The sequence below is a fragment of the Balearica regulorum genome, chromosome 1 (assembly GCF_011004875.1).
Source record: "Balearica regulorum gibbericeps isolate bBalReg1 chromosome 1, bBalReg1.pri, whole genome shotgun sequence".
Lineage (NCBI taxonomy): Eukaryota > Metazoa > Chordata > Aves > Gruiformes > Gruidae > Balearica > Balearica regulorum.
The window spans coordinates 188568304-188581984 of record NC_046184.1 but is presented as its reverse complement, the minus strand read 5'-3'; the positions used below and the strand labels follow the sequence as shown (position 1 = coordinate 188581984).

At 39.4% G+C, this 13681-nt stretch overlaps 1 long non-coding RNA gene across 3 annotated transcripts in view; it reads left to right on the top strand.

Moving 5' to 3' along the window:
* The window catches only part of LOC142599891 (uncharacterized), a 97028-nt gene that overhangs the window by 80320 nt on the left and 3027 nt on the right, over window positions 1-13681 (top strand). Inside the window, exons 6-10 of one of the 3 annotated variants that reach the window (XR_012833331.1) lie at window positions 1128-4520; window positions 5655-5766; window positions 6421-6599; window positions 8865-10563; window positions 12558-12864. This is a non-coding gene — a long non-coding RNA (uncharacterized LOC142599891). Of the gene's footprint in view, window positions 1-1127; window positions 4521-5654; window positions 5767-6420; window positions 6600-8864; window positions 10579-12557; window positions 12865-13681 lie in introns of those variants that run through there. The other 2 variants (XR_012833333.1, XR_012833332.1) reach the window with 2 other exon arrangements.

Genomic DNA, 13681 nt, shown 5'->3' with positions numbered 1-13681 from the left:
GATGGAGACTGCAACCTGTCCTGTTCAGACAGAACTTCATGCATTTCATTTTGCACCTGTTGCCTCCTGTCCTGTCACTGGACACAACTGAGAAGAGCCTGGCTATGCCTGCTTTACTCTCCCTGACCCCCATCAGCACGCATTTGTGAACTTTGATAAGATCACACACACAAGCCTTTTCTTCTCAAGGCTGGAGTCCCAGCTCTCTTGGCGTTTTCTCCTCAAAGATGCTTCAGTTCTCATTGTCTTTGTGGCCCTTTGTGGAAGTAAATAAAATGTTTCAGCTAATATGGGAATTGGAACTCAAAAGGGCAAATGCTTTTTTGGGAAAAAAAAACAAAACACAATCTAATAACTTAACTATAAGTACTGTAAAAAGAATGTGAAGATCACAGTGTAACACTGAGAAGTTAATAATTCCCGCTTTAAGATTCTGCAATCTTTGTTTGCCCCCTTGTGTTAGTGTACTGTGAAGCAATCTTCATGATCATACACAATATTTAATCTAATGATCATATTGGCCTGGTGCAGTGCTGAGCCAGGTAAGATGTTTGTGGGCTGTGCAAGCAAAAAGGCTGGTGCTGCTGTAGGTGCTGCAGAAATTGGTAGCAAATTCTGCAGCCAATGGAACAAGACTGCAAGTAGAGGAAACCATGTCTTCATGGTTATGTCAAATGACAATTCCTCAGAATTGGATGTGATGTTTATTCTTCTACCTTTATTCCGATATGATGCTAAACATATTACCAGGCTGTTGTTTTCATAGAATTTGTGTTCTTCTCTTCAGAGGTGTCTGACTTAAGACCCTCATGTCTGATGGAAACGCTGGCTCTTCACATTTGCAGCTGAGCTGCTTAGGAGTTGTCATTTGAATTAAAATACTATGTAATGTTATGTCTGTTATGTCTCCTATCTTCTTAAACAGAGTACCTCAAACTGTTGCATACTACTACAGTTTCTACACCTACTTAAAATAAGGGTAATAGACTCTCATCTTGAAGGGCTGTTTGGGGGGTTTTTTGGGGGGGGTTGGTTTTGGGTTTGGGTTGGGTTTTTTTAAGTAGCTGTACTACAGTAATGCATTTCCTTATGGAATTTTCTATGGCATTTATTAATCCTGATCTCAGAGGAAGAGGTGAGAAATGTGCATCTTTTAAAGACCAGTCTGCAATCAACTCTTCTTTACCAGCTCAAGCTGAGAAACCAAGAGTTTCCATGTTGTTGATTCATGGTCTATTCATCCAGTCCTGTGAACTTCAAAATATTCTGATTTGTGTCCTGTCTTGTCAGTGATGCATTGTGGATATATAGCTATTATAATTAAACACTTGTTTGTCCCATTTTTGGAATGTGCTTTCATGAGTAACACCTTCAATAGTCTGCAAAATCTTTTATACACTAAAAGTAATGATCATGTTTGAACTTTAGCATATTTTACAATAAATTTACCTATAAAGATCTATGCGGAAAGAATGAACTAGTTAAATTGTAACAATTAATTTCTTATGTCCAGTGGCAAACAGCACATCTTTAAAAATGTAACGTGACTTACACCTATGTATTTAGGACTTCTACAGGCCATTGTTCTTCAAATTCCAGAAGCGTTTTTCTTGGTGCTGCATATGGCACACTTTACTGAGTGAGAGTGGGTCTGTACTTGATATTCAGATATAGTGATCTGAAAATGTTTCAGCTTTTCTCTTAATCGTGGTATCTCATTAAGTATTGGGGGAAATCTCTCCTAATTAGGTAGCGATATGAGCAATAATGATTGGAATTTGAAATGTTTAGACTCCCTTTATGTTCTTCATCACCACATCCTGTCATAGAAGTCACAAGAAATGATTAATAGAAATATATCCAAAGTGGTGATCTACTATTTTACCACAATTTAACTTGAAGCAGAGCAGCAATTCTTCATGTCAAAATCAACAAACAGAAGTTTTAAATGTATGTGAAGGAAAACTTATGTCTGACATATATGTGAATCTCTGTTCTAACGTGACAGTTGTAAGTGTGTATCAGAAGAAAATATTTAACTATAAACAGAAATATGAAAAAACTATGGCAAAAATGCAATGGCATGAGTGACATTATTCATCTTTCTGTTGGGGGCTAATAACACTGGGCTGTTAATTTTTCCACTCTAAACAGTTTATTTCTGTTGGAAGTTATGTAATGGCTCTCAGGTACAACTCCTCAATACTTTTTTCCAAATTTGATTCCGTTATAATAGCTCTGTGTTAATGCATCAAATGAATTTTATCTAATATTGCTTCTGTCTTAATGTAAAATTTGAACCCTGTGTTCAAAAGTTCTGAAACTAACTAATTCATGATAGCAGCATTTATCCAGTTTGAATTTTCAATCTCAAGTATACAGCTAGAGGCTGGCTGACTTAGCTTCTGTTGAGAGATGGGAATGATATATCCATAATGTTTTCTTCTGCTGTTTATAGCCATAGGAAACAGCTGTAGATAGAAAGCTTCACATTTCCCTATGGGTTTTTGCTGGGCAAGCATGTGGCTTTATTACCTATAAAGGAACCTTCTGTCAGCAGCTTTTACACTTTTAAGTGGATTTAAAAGTAAAACATTTTTGAATCTCTCATAAAACACTCCAAAAAACTTAATAATTATTAAAATTTGAACTATATAAGGCATAAATTATAGAATATAAAGTCTCAAATGTATACATTTTTAATATTTTATTGAAATAAAGGAAAAGCTTCAGGGATTATATGATTTGGACCAGCTAGAATAGTCCACAATAATATATGACTATGGTTCTACAGTCCTGTGATTCTCAGTCCAGACAAGTTTGGGACTGGCAGAGTCTTCCTGTTTCCTTCAGTATTAGCCTGGCTCTGACTTCCATGGTGGTTTCACTGAATGACTTTGGGATAGTTTTTGGTAAGCTCCCACAGCTGGATGTCCTTGCTGTGTGAGCAGCAGCAAGGAAAAGTTCCCTCTACTCTTGAGAGTGGCAGTGTGGTATTAAAGTTCATTTCTGTTGCTTAAACAAATGTAAGGAATATTCAGGGCATTATTCTTTCTTTCTTGATAGTCCTACAGACAGACTTTGCCTAGCTGCTCTTTAAGGGGATATCAAAGGGGATAACATCTTTGTCTACCTCATCTACAGAAGATTGGTGTCTACATATGAAACTAACACAAACATGCTTGTATAGATACAGGTTCTTAGCATATGGAAACATCTGTGCCACACCTTTCCTGTCATCAAGACAATGTGAGAGTCTCCCACTTGTCCAATAAGCAATATCTGTTATTTTCAGTCATATCAATAAATATGTAAACTATATTATCCATCTATGTGTAATGGAACTTCAGACACAAAAATAAGAAATTTCTAGTAGTATCAGACAGAGATGAAAAAGAACTCTAGTGTTTTGGAGGTATGAAATGTGTTAAATGACCTCTGTGACAGCCGGTTTTAGGAAGGGTGCATGGATGGTAGGTTATACAGTCAGAAAAATAAGATTTTGCTGCAGATTTGATAACATCGTGTAGCCAGACAGCCCCCTGTTGGTTGTATTGTTGTGGAGGTTCCAGAAATTAATTGTGCTTGAATTCAGCAATTCATTGCACTCAACAAGCTATTTTTTTATTTCCATATGACAAAGACAAAATGGGGGGGGGGGGGCAGGGGGAATTGTGTGCATCTGTAAAAATTACCTTTGAATCAAGTTTTATCCTTCTTGTGTGTAAGATACATGTCAAAGCTTGGTTAAATAGAGTATCTGCACTCAGTTTCTTAATGTCTTTATAGAAGCTTATTTTTAAAGAGCAGTGAAAATGTAGAACAGTACTTTGTCCTTGCAATCAAAATTTAAGACTAGCATACTTTAATGTCACATTTACAGCCTGGCTAATGCAAAGTATTTAGATAAACTTCTACCAATAATGCAGGTAATAGATTTTAAAACATAAAAGTTTGTAAGCTAACAGTGAACTAGCCAGACATAGGCTCCAGCCTTATTTAATGACTGGGACTCTCTTGCAGATGTGTCTGAGAGCTGCTGCTATTTAACAAGGTACAGTTTCACCAAGAGGCTTGGGAGGTTTTTTATTCATGTTTGCTTTGCTTTAATCTCTTCTTTTGTAGGTGGCTTAAGCTGCTACCAGTGCAACTAGCTGCTTACTTCCAGTTTGTGTTTTCCCATGTGTAAAGACACCAAAAACCTCGTTCTTCATAAGAAATGGGTGTCTAAAATATTGGAAAATTGAAGGATGCTTATTAGATACTTTGACTTTTTTTTTAAGTGTTTGTAAAGGGAACCTAAAACCTGCCTCATCATGGTCACTCTATATCCATGTGGTGACGGAGTGCTGTAGGTACTGTATTAAAGTATGCAAGCACTTAATTTCTAGAACCCGATGATGTATCCATGCTTAAAAGGCACTATTTGTGGTGGAAGTAGCTGACCCAAGGAAAGTTTCCAGGAAGAACTCTTATCTCAGAAGCACAGGATCTTCTGCTCTGAGATAAACAATACAGAGGTGATCGCTTTCTGTATCAGGTATCGCCTAGGTTATAAAAGCTCATCTTCATTTGAAGAATTTGATTTGTGGCTAAAAATCCATAGCTGTAAAAATCCATAGTAGTAGGGGAAACTGATGTAAGAATTAGTCTTCTACTACAACACAGAACAGAAGATGAGCATGATGCTTAGAAAGCCCAAGTGCTAAGACCTCTTTTTCGGAACACGTTAAAAGATCGATTGTAATCAGGTATCTTATAACAGTTGGCAAAAACAACAGAGGGTAAGAATATATGCTGTGATTGAGGGGGAATGGGAAAGACAGGGGCAGACCAAATTGCTACTTAAAAATTGTGACCTACTAAATGACTACTAAAATCCATCTGAAGAGTTTAAGAGACTGGCTGAAGCAATCAGATGAGGGGACTCTCCCAAGAAACAGAAAACCTGAATTTCAGGTCCTTCAGAAGTCCAAGGGGATTCAAGGTCACATCTCCTGCTTCCAAAAGAGTGCCCAGTGGAAGCTGCCAACAGATGCTCCCCATCTTTCTTGTTAAATCAAGGCTATGTGCAAAAAAGAATAGAAGTCACAAAACAGTTTTGTTCAAAGATTGTTGGCAGTGATAACTATTACTGTTAGCAGATGAAAGCAAGCTGCAGGTAGGATTTCAAAGGGTAGTGGAATTTGCTTTTATTGGACTCACTGTGCAGTTCCTTGGAAGTTCCATATTCTTTTCCTAAGATGTTTCCTGAAGTAACAGTAAAATGAGCATACAATAAATATAAGTACCCATTAAAGCTCACTAAAGGAATACCTTATGTTTCCAGTAGATGAATACTGAGATAACTGAATATTTGTGAATTGCATCACAGACCTCTATTATGCCAAAGTTCTGGGGTTTATTGCTAAAGAGAGCACCAATAAAGGGTGGCTTTAAACGGCTTTATGCTCCTACATCCTCTAAAGCTGCTGAAGGAGGAAAGCAGGGAGCAACTAGCAGCGTTAAAGAAATTCATGACTGTTCAGCAACCAGCAAGGGGATTCACATCTTCCCGGCTTTACTGTCAATTATTTTCTTTTCTTTTCTTTTTTTTTTATGTTTGAAGAGGCTTTTTCCCTTGTCTTGGGTTGGCATGTTTGTTTTTTTGACAGGAAGGTTTACAATCTCCCTCCCAAGTTAGCATTGATAAGAGCCTGTTCCGGATGGAAGATTCAAATACTTACCCTCATCAGAAAAATTACATTTTTCCTCCTCTGAAGAGAGGTTGATTACTTTGTTTCCAAATTAGGATTAAACTTTAGGACTGAGGATCTTGAAGTATCTGTAACTTTTATTTTGTTCAAACAATTCTAGTAGCTTAGAACGGAAAAGTTACTTGCAGAGCTGTGATATTGTGATCCCGTTATTTTATGCTTATTCAGGCATAAAGTAGCCTGAGAAAGGCACTACCTTATGCTATGGAAGTATCCTCAGTCAGTTACCTCTAAAACTGCACCTTTTCCTCTTTAGCTCTGAGTAGTTGTCCGGAGCAATGGATATTTTTAATGCCAATTGACAAATTCTTAACTGCATCTCTATTTTTCACATTTATTTCAGAGTTCCTTTCAAAATAGCATCTGGTTCTGGTGATTTACAGTGTTTGAGTCTCTTGGGCTGCCAACAGGCTTTTCCTTTGAGACGTCTAGGCCTGGTGAAACTACTCCAGTTCCTCATAAAGCATGTCCTTGGGATAGGAATTTCTCTGTCACCCTCTACATTAAAACCAAGTAATTTATATTGAGCTTCTTTTCCTTTGCTAATTTCTTTCATCCTCCTCTTTGTACTACATAGACAAACCCAAAAGACTTCCTGGATTTGAATATCTTTAAGAATAATTGGAATTCTTCTCCATGTGTGTGTTTGTGCATTTGTACACAGGCACTGCGTGCAGCCATTGGCACTCATGCATCTGATATTCTTGTATGGGAGAATGTGCAGCAGCATCTGTGGAAGCAATAACTGTGTGTCTTTGTGCGCAAGCAGCGCCAATCCTGCCATCCTTTTGTTCTAGCTCAGTGGCTACCAACAGAGCTTTTCATTAGCCAACGATATACCAGGTAGTCTTTTATTATTCACTAATTTATACTTATATTAACACTTAAATGGCTGTTAAGATTGGGGTTAGTTTTAGAAATTGTAGCATTTCTGTTATTTTTTTCTGTTTGAGAAACTGCTTTAGCCTAGGAGGAATTCATATCGATGCATACCCCATGCACGAGCACGACCTCCCTAACATTCAGACACTTACTGTATAATGTAATGGTGTCATTAAAGACTATCCGCATAAGATATGTTTTACTTGACTTGATGAGCATCACATGAATCTTCTAAGGCTGAGCAAGCAAAACATCTTGCCTCAAGCTGTCACAAGTGATACAGCACCTGGCCTCTGGTTCTAGTTTGGCCTGAGCAGAAGCACTGAGAAAGACCAGAAAGCTCTTGCTGTTGCCATGTCTTGCCCTAGGCTATCAGCAATTCTCCTAACATGGCCAGAGCTTGATTAGAGCGTGATGAGGAACAGAACATTTGCAAAACATCCTGATTTTTCTCCCTGTACGTAGAGTCTTCTGAAGTTAAGCATAGCTCAAACCTGGGAATATCAGGCTGTCCAATGATGCAGAGCTGGATTTACCTTGGATATCTCATGGTCTGCAGTCCCTGGATCCCTCAGCAGCCATGATGCTGAAGCAGAAATTATCAGTGACAAGGACACCAAAATTAATTTTGACAAGGTCAAATCACCTTTGGATCCTTCAGCTGAAAGCAGACAGAGCAATCCAGCACTCCACTGTCAAACCAGGCTCAGAATCGCCCCTTATAAACCTCCATGGATGTGCAGCCTTCAGTATTGATGCAACCATTCTCTACTCCACTGCTACTGAAAGATCATTTTCTGTATGTTTCCAGCATCCTGTAGGACTAGTTCCATAGAAAATATTCCTGTGCTTAGTCAGAACCAGAAGAGGACTGAAAGGTGGTTCTCTTGAGTTGGACAGCCTATGCTAGGTAGAGAGGTCAGGAACAGTTCACATTAGGGTCGCTTATAGAGATGGGAACTTCCCGCGTTTTTCAGCATCTCTATATTCTCATTAAAGTTTCTGAAATGCCAGGGGTCCTTGGGTGCCATCCAGACCTCCAGCTTCAGCCTTCAAAGCAAGCCCATTGTTGCTGTGTCACCAGCTACCATAGTACAGTCCATGTCCACATTCTCAGTTTCTCACCACAAGGCAGCTCCTGACTCATTACCTGCATCCAATGAGCACAAAGCCTTCAAAGATCCAACTGGCAGCTCATTTTTAACAAATACCAAAACCATTAGTAAATGACTAGAACATTGTCTCAGGATAGCCTTCTCTAGAAGGAAAGCTGTCTCTAGTAGCAGCAAAATTGACGCTTAGAACAAAAGCAAAAAAACCCAAGTTTTACCTCTGCTGCAGAAGGAGCTACTTTCTGAAAATGAGGATCCCAGACTACAAAGCCATATGAGCTAAACAGTGTATTATTAATTAACATTTGCAAATGCTATTTTAAAGTTGTAAGATTTGCTACAGACATCTAGGGAGGAATTTAGGTACGGTGTAGTAGAGACCATCAATGGCAATAACAATTTTTCCAGAGATGGACATCTTTATAAAAACAACTTCATGGGGTTTCTGAAGTACAAGCAGCTATTCAATGCTTTGTGTTCTGTTTGTATAGACAAGGTTGTGCTCGCTATTCTTAGGTCCCCAAGAGAGTAAACACCAGCTCCCAAGCAGGGGCATCACAGAGCGCAGGCTTTCCAACCCTACGGAACGACATGCCCTCCAACAAAGCAGCACAAGACTTAAAAAGAAAAAAACCCAAACTACTTATGTGTAGCAGCTCACCTGCTTGTTTCATCAGTGTGGCAGAGTGCCTGATCTGGAACATTTGGGCAGTTTTTAAAGTTCTACTTTTTCCTTTCAACCACTGAAGTGGTTTTACAACAGGTTAGTGCCTGCCAGCTGTCACAGGGACAGACCTGGGTATTCTGTTTTAGTCACTCATTGACTCCGTTCTGTGCCAGGGCATTTTAATGACAGCATGTTAGATCATCAGTAACATCACTTTTCCAAAAGAAGAAAAGAGATCCCACTTTATCTTTTAAAAAGGGAGGGGAAAAAGTTGTTAATGACTCAATTCCAGTACAGTGTTCACTTTGGCTTGTCCCAGATCTCAAGATATGTAAATACATATGTCTGAAAGATCAGATATGGAGTCATGTTTTGAGCTAGCAGGTCTTCATCACCAGGTTAAAATGAGTTTTCAAAACAGTTATTTCCACGTTGTTATCCACCCAGCCTGAAGGAGCTGTGTGGTCTTTGTAGGAGTCATTGCTTCCAGTAGAAGATCTGCATGCTTGTCACCACTTGTTTCAGAAGAACAGAAATCCACATCTTCATATCCTGAACGCTCCAGATGTGAACTCCTATGAACTGTCATTAGATCCTCCACTTGTGGCTCTTGGTGCTGAGGCTAGACAAGAAGTCAGTATAGATCCCTCCACAGAATATGGATGATCAAACCCATAGCAGACTCACGTTCCATCAGCCTTGTACAACTTCATGTGATGTTCAGCTTTTCTATTCAATCCTAAAGCCTACCTCAGAAGTTCAGTTGAGAGCATGTGTCAGGCTTTCAATACTGAAGTGGAAGAGACTACCACAGCACAGCTTATAGGGGAAGCTATAGCCAATGGACACCCAAGTGTCCCTGTCTGTGCCTGTTAGTGCTTTTCCAGCCAAGGTTCTACAGAGAATCTCTGAAACGAAAGATGAGTCTAGCAAAAAGATGATCTTCTGCCCATCATTTTCCACATGTATCCCTAGAGATTTTGGGACTGCATATGAACTGTGGATTGCACTATAGCACTTCAATTATCAAAGATAACTGTTATTGAGTAACAGCAGAAAACATCGTTAGCCTAACCAAAGATGGGAGAAGCATCTCAGCTACATCAGGAGCCATGCAGTTACAATTTTCGTTTACAATCTTGACATGGCCATTTTAATCATTAAACCATTAACATCCTCCCAGGATCCACAGTTTACTGAGCCATCTTCAGAAGATAATGTTTAGAACAGTCATAGGTAGCAAAGGAAAATTATATGGCATAAGAATCGCCTTTCAAAATGGGGAAAACATAACATAAATCAGTCTGGTCCAGAAGAAGATACATTTCCAGTTTATGGAAAATCAGGAACTTACTAATAGTGTTACTGCTCACCGTGTTGCAACTGGAATTGAAAGAAAGGCCACCAGCAGGATGTATCTAGTAATGATTCAGGAGGCTTCTAACCCCGGCGCTGCCAGAGCAGTGCTGATATTCTCATCTTCAGAGTTTGTCTGTTCTGCCATCAAAAGCTTAGCTTCTGTTTCCAGATGTGACGTAGCAACATGATTAACACATCTTACATCTGGATCCTGCAATGTTTCACTTCATTGTGCAGATGTAGAAAAGACCTCCAAGAGAGAAATTTTGTTCTTTGGGCATGCAAAATATTGATGTAAGGTGTTCTGCAGATCTCCTTGCCTAACACATTAGAAGAAAAAAAAAATGTTCCTATAGTCTGATGAATGTCTAAGTCTCCCATCTAAGCCATTCTGTGCCTTTTCCCCGTTCCTTGAGCAGCTATTGCCCACCCATTCATTCACCCCTATAAGATCTTCTGCTTTTCCTTGTCTGGTGGTGTTGAAATTTCTGACAGCTCTGTTAACTGTCCTCCCTTCAATACAATAAGTTGTGTCTCTGGTTCCACAAAGGCAGCGACTCTTTCCAGCTGATTTTTCTCCCTTAGCTCCCTCTCTGTAGTGGGAAAGAAGTGTTTGCCACCTTGCGTGGATCTCTGCCTGCCCTTAACATGTAACCTTTTCCTCTGTTCCACCAGTGACCAGGCTGAGGAGCAAGCTGAAGACATAGTAAAAAGATGCAAAGATTAAAGGATAGAAGGATCAGCATGCCTTCTGTTTATTGTTGAATACAACATTGTAAATAAAATGGTATGTCAGCAATTATTTTATTACTCAGTTTAGTTATCACTGGGGAACAAAACCAAAACCCATAGACCAGTCTTTTAAGAAGGCCCTCAATGAAAGCTACAAACTGCCTTTGAAACTCAAAGAAAATTGAGTTCCTGACTCCAAAGTACTAGTAAAACCCAGACTTGATGTTTCCAATCTATTGCCTTTTTTTTTTTTTTTTTTTCCCAATGGAGAATCAGGATGGAACAATGTTGTAACATTTTAATTCTTCACAGTTTCAGCAAGCACTCGGCTAGCTGGTGCAGCAGAAACTTGCTTAGAAAGCAAAGCCCTGAATTCATTCTCTACAGCAGACTTGTACACATTACTGTTTCCAACCTTCAGGGCTACATTCATCATGCTTCTGACCAGAAAGAAGCCACCAATTATTGAACCATTGCATTAGAATGGAAACAGAGTAGAACTGGAGGAAGAATTCTTGGAAAAATTTACACATCAGATCGCACTTAGAGATAAAACTTCCGAGGGTTATTTCAGCAGAAACTACATGATGGTCTAGAAAAACAACATTCCCCCTTCTTTTAAATAGAACTCAGATTTATTTGTATTTTATGCGATGACTAGTATTTACATCTCACCCACCCATTTGAGAAAATTCAGGGCTCCAGGCGTATCTCCAGCCAGTTCCAGACTATTCAAATCCTTCTTGGTCCATCCATTTACTAGTCACAACAAGGCCGCCTGTGACTAATTATGGCCTGACTGCAGCAGGAGGGGCAGCTTCAAAGAATGGGAATCTTCAGACCCACTAGCAGTTCCCTTGGTTCCCAAATTCTTTATTTATGTGGATTACATTGAGTTGACAGATTTAACTGGGCTGTTGAAGATACGGTCAAAGAAGCAGAGTCACTCCCTTCCCTTTTATTGTTTTCTGAAGACGTAAGAGTCATACGCATCTGTCACTACAGAGAGGAAGTTCCCCATCACTGGACTTGATTTGGGCTTTTATATGCTGTTTCGGTAGCATCTGGGAATAGATCAATATAATATTTGGTAGGGAGTTCTATTTCCTCGTGATGCGCTGTAAATCTTTTATTGTAGATACTCCCACTGTTTATTGTTGAAAATCAATAAAAATAAACCTTGTAAAGTTAAAGCCTGGCAATGGTTCAACACAAATCGGAGGGAAGGAGTAAGAGGCAAAGAGTCTCCCTCCCCCTCTTGGATAGCTCCCGGCTTGTTTCCCAATGAATATTCAATAACACTTTCCAGCAATCTGGGAACAAATTTAAAACCAAAATAAATAAATTCCAAGTTATGAACGCTTTGTTGTGATCTCATACAGAACTTCTGACCCACTTTGGCGGCTTTCTGGTGCTGAATTCAGCTGTGTGTCACTCAGGTTGTGTGCTGGATATACCTTAGACTTATCCCCTCCAGAGACACATCAGCCTTGTTCAGCTCAGATTAAAGGAGTTATTTTTAAGAACTGGAAATTAACCAAAATAGGTAAAAAGTGGGAACAGCCCAATGTGGAGAAAAGTTTCTCCAAAGTCAGAACAGAAGTTACTATCCCTGTTTACAAGCCTGTAGAAGCAGGGCAGGATGCAATTACTCCAGCATCATTCTTTCACCCTGTGGCTATTAATTCCTCATATACTGCACCATAGGTTGGAGTCTTCTACTATTTCCAGGAGATCCAATTATGCAGGGAAGTGAAAAATTGTTAGGAATTATTTAGTAAAGGGGAAAACTTCCCAGTACTACGGCCAGCGCTGAGAGATCAGTCTTTAATTTTAGTCTACACATAGTATCAATTGCAATAGCTTTATTTAAACACCTATTCTGGATCAATTACACAATCTTATGAGCACTGACTGCAGAACCTGTAAGACCGCAATGACTGCACTTCCTAAAAGAACAAAACCCCTCATGAATTGTCATATTGAAATCAATACCCCAAGAACATGAAGGTGTTTCACATCAGGCTCTCTCCTTCCTCGTATCGGCAGGTTACTGAACAATTCATGTGTTAAATAAATGACATGTCCCCAGAAGAGATAAGGATGTAAGAGAACTTGCCAGTGTGTGAAGAAGCAGACAAAAAGTTACTTAAAAGCACAAAAATAATCACTACGAAAGGGAGTCAACACGGTGCAAGAACAGAGGGATGGAAAAAGGGGTGTCTCTATCCTGTTGGGATATCCAACAAGCGCCACAAGCCTGTATTGATAAAGCCCTTCATAGTCTTGAATATGGCAATACAGGATGAAATCCAACTCTAAAGGATGGAAAAGTGACTAAAATAAGAAAGAACAGGTAAGACAAATAAGGTGGTGTCTTTCTGAATCATCTGCCTTCTGCAAATCTAGCAAGCTATCACCTCTTTTCAGACGATCTACTTCATCCATGTAAACTCCAGTCCATGGAGGACCGAATGATGTTGTTATGCTACTGTTTAGTTTCCTTTCCTTCTAGTCATCTTACTGTTCTGGGATTCCACTCGTGTGTTAAAAAGCAGAAGAGAGCTCACCGCTTGCTGTGAGTGCAGGGGCTGCTCCCCCCACCCCCAGCAGTACAGCAGTCAATTTCTAGCATCTCAAGCAGTGGAACAGTTTGCATGTTTTTGTTGAATCCAAGGAAGATTAAAAACACAAATACAGCAGTTAAGCTACTGAAATCAGCAAATTTTGCACTTCCTAGGAAAAATGAATTCTCTTGAGAAAGTTGGCAATGACTGGAAGAAGTGGATCGTGTCAGTGATTACAAATTCCAATTTCATTGGAAAAAAAAAAAGTCTAAATATTTCAAAATCCCATTCCTATTAAATCAAAAATAGCGATAGATGTGAGTGATCAGAGCTCCTGGTTCTGCCATATGCGAAAGCATGACCAAGTCACCTACAACACACTTCTAGTCCAGCAGAGATTGTATTGTGAGATACTAGAGTTGACTTGCCTGCCAAGATTTGGGTGAAAGTACTCTGTTTCACTCATAATGTAGTTTTGACCAGAAGGCTTTTAAAATCACTCAGGCTCATAGCTAATCTGGGCTCCCATCAGCCAAGTTCACTTCTACTGGTACAGTTGTTATCTCCTGTGGAAATGCACCAGTGCGAACCACTCCGCTGCTGGTA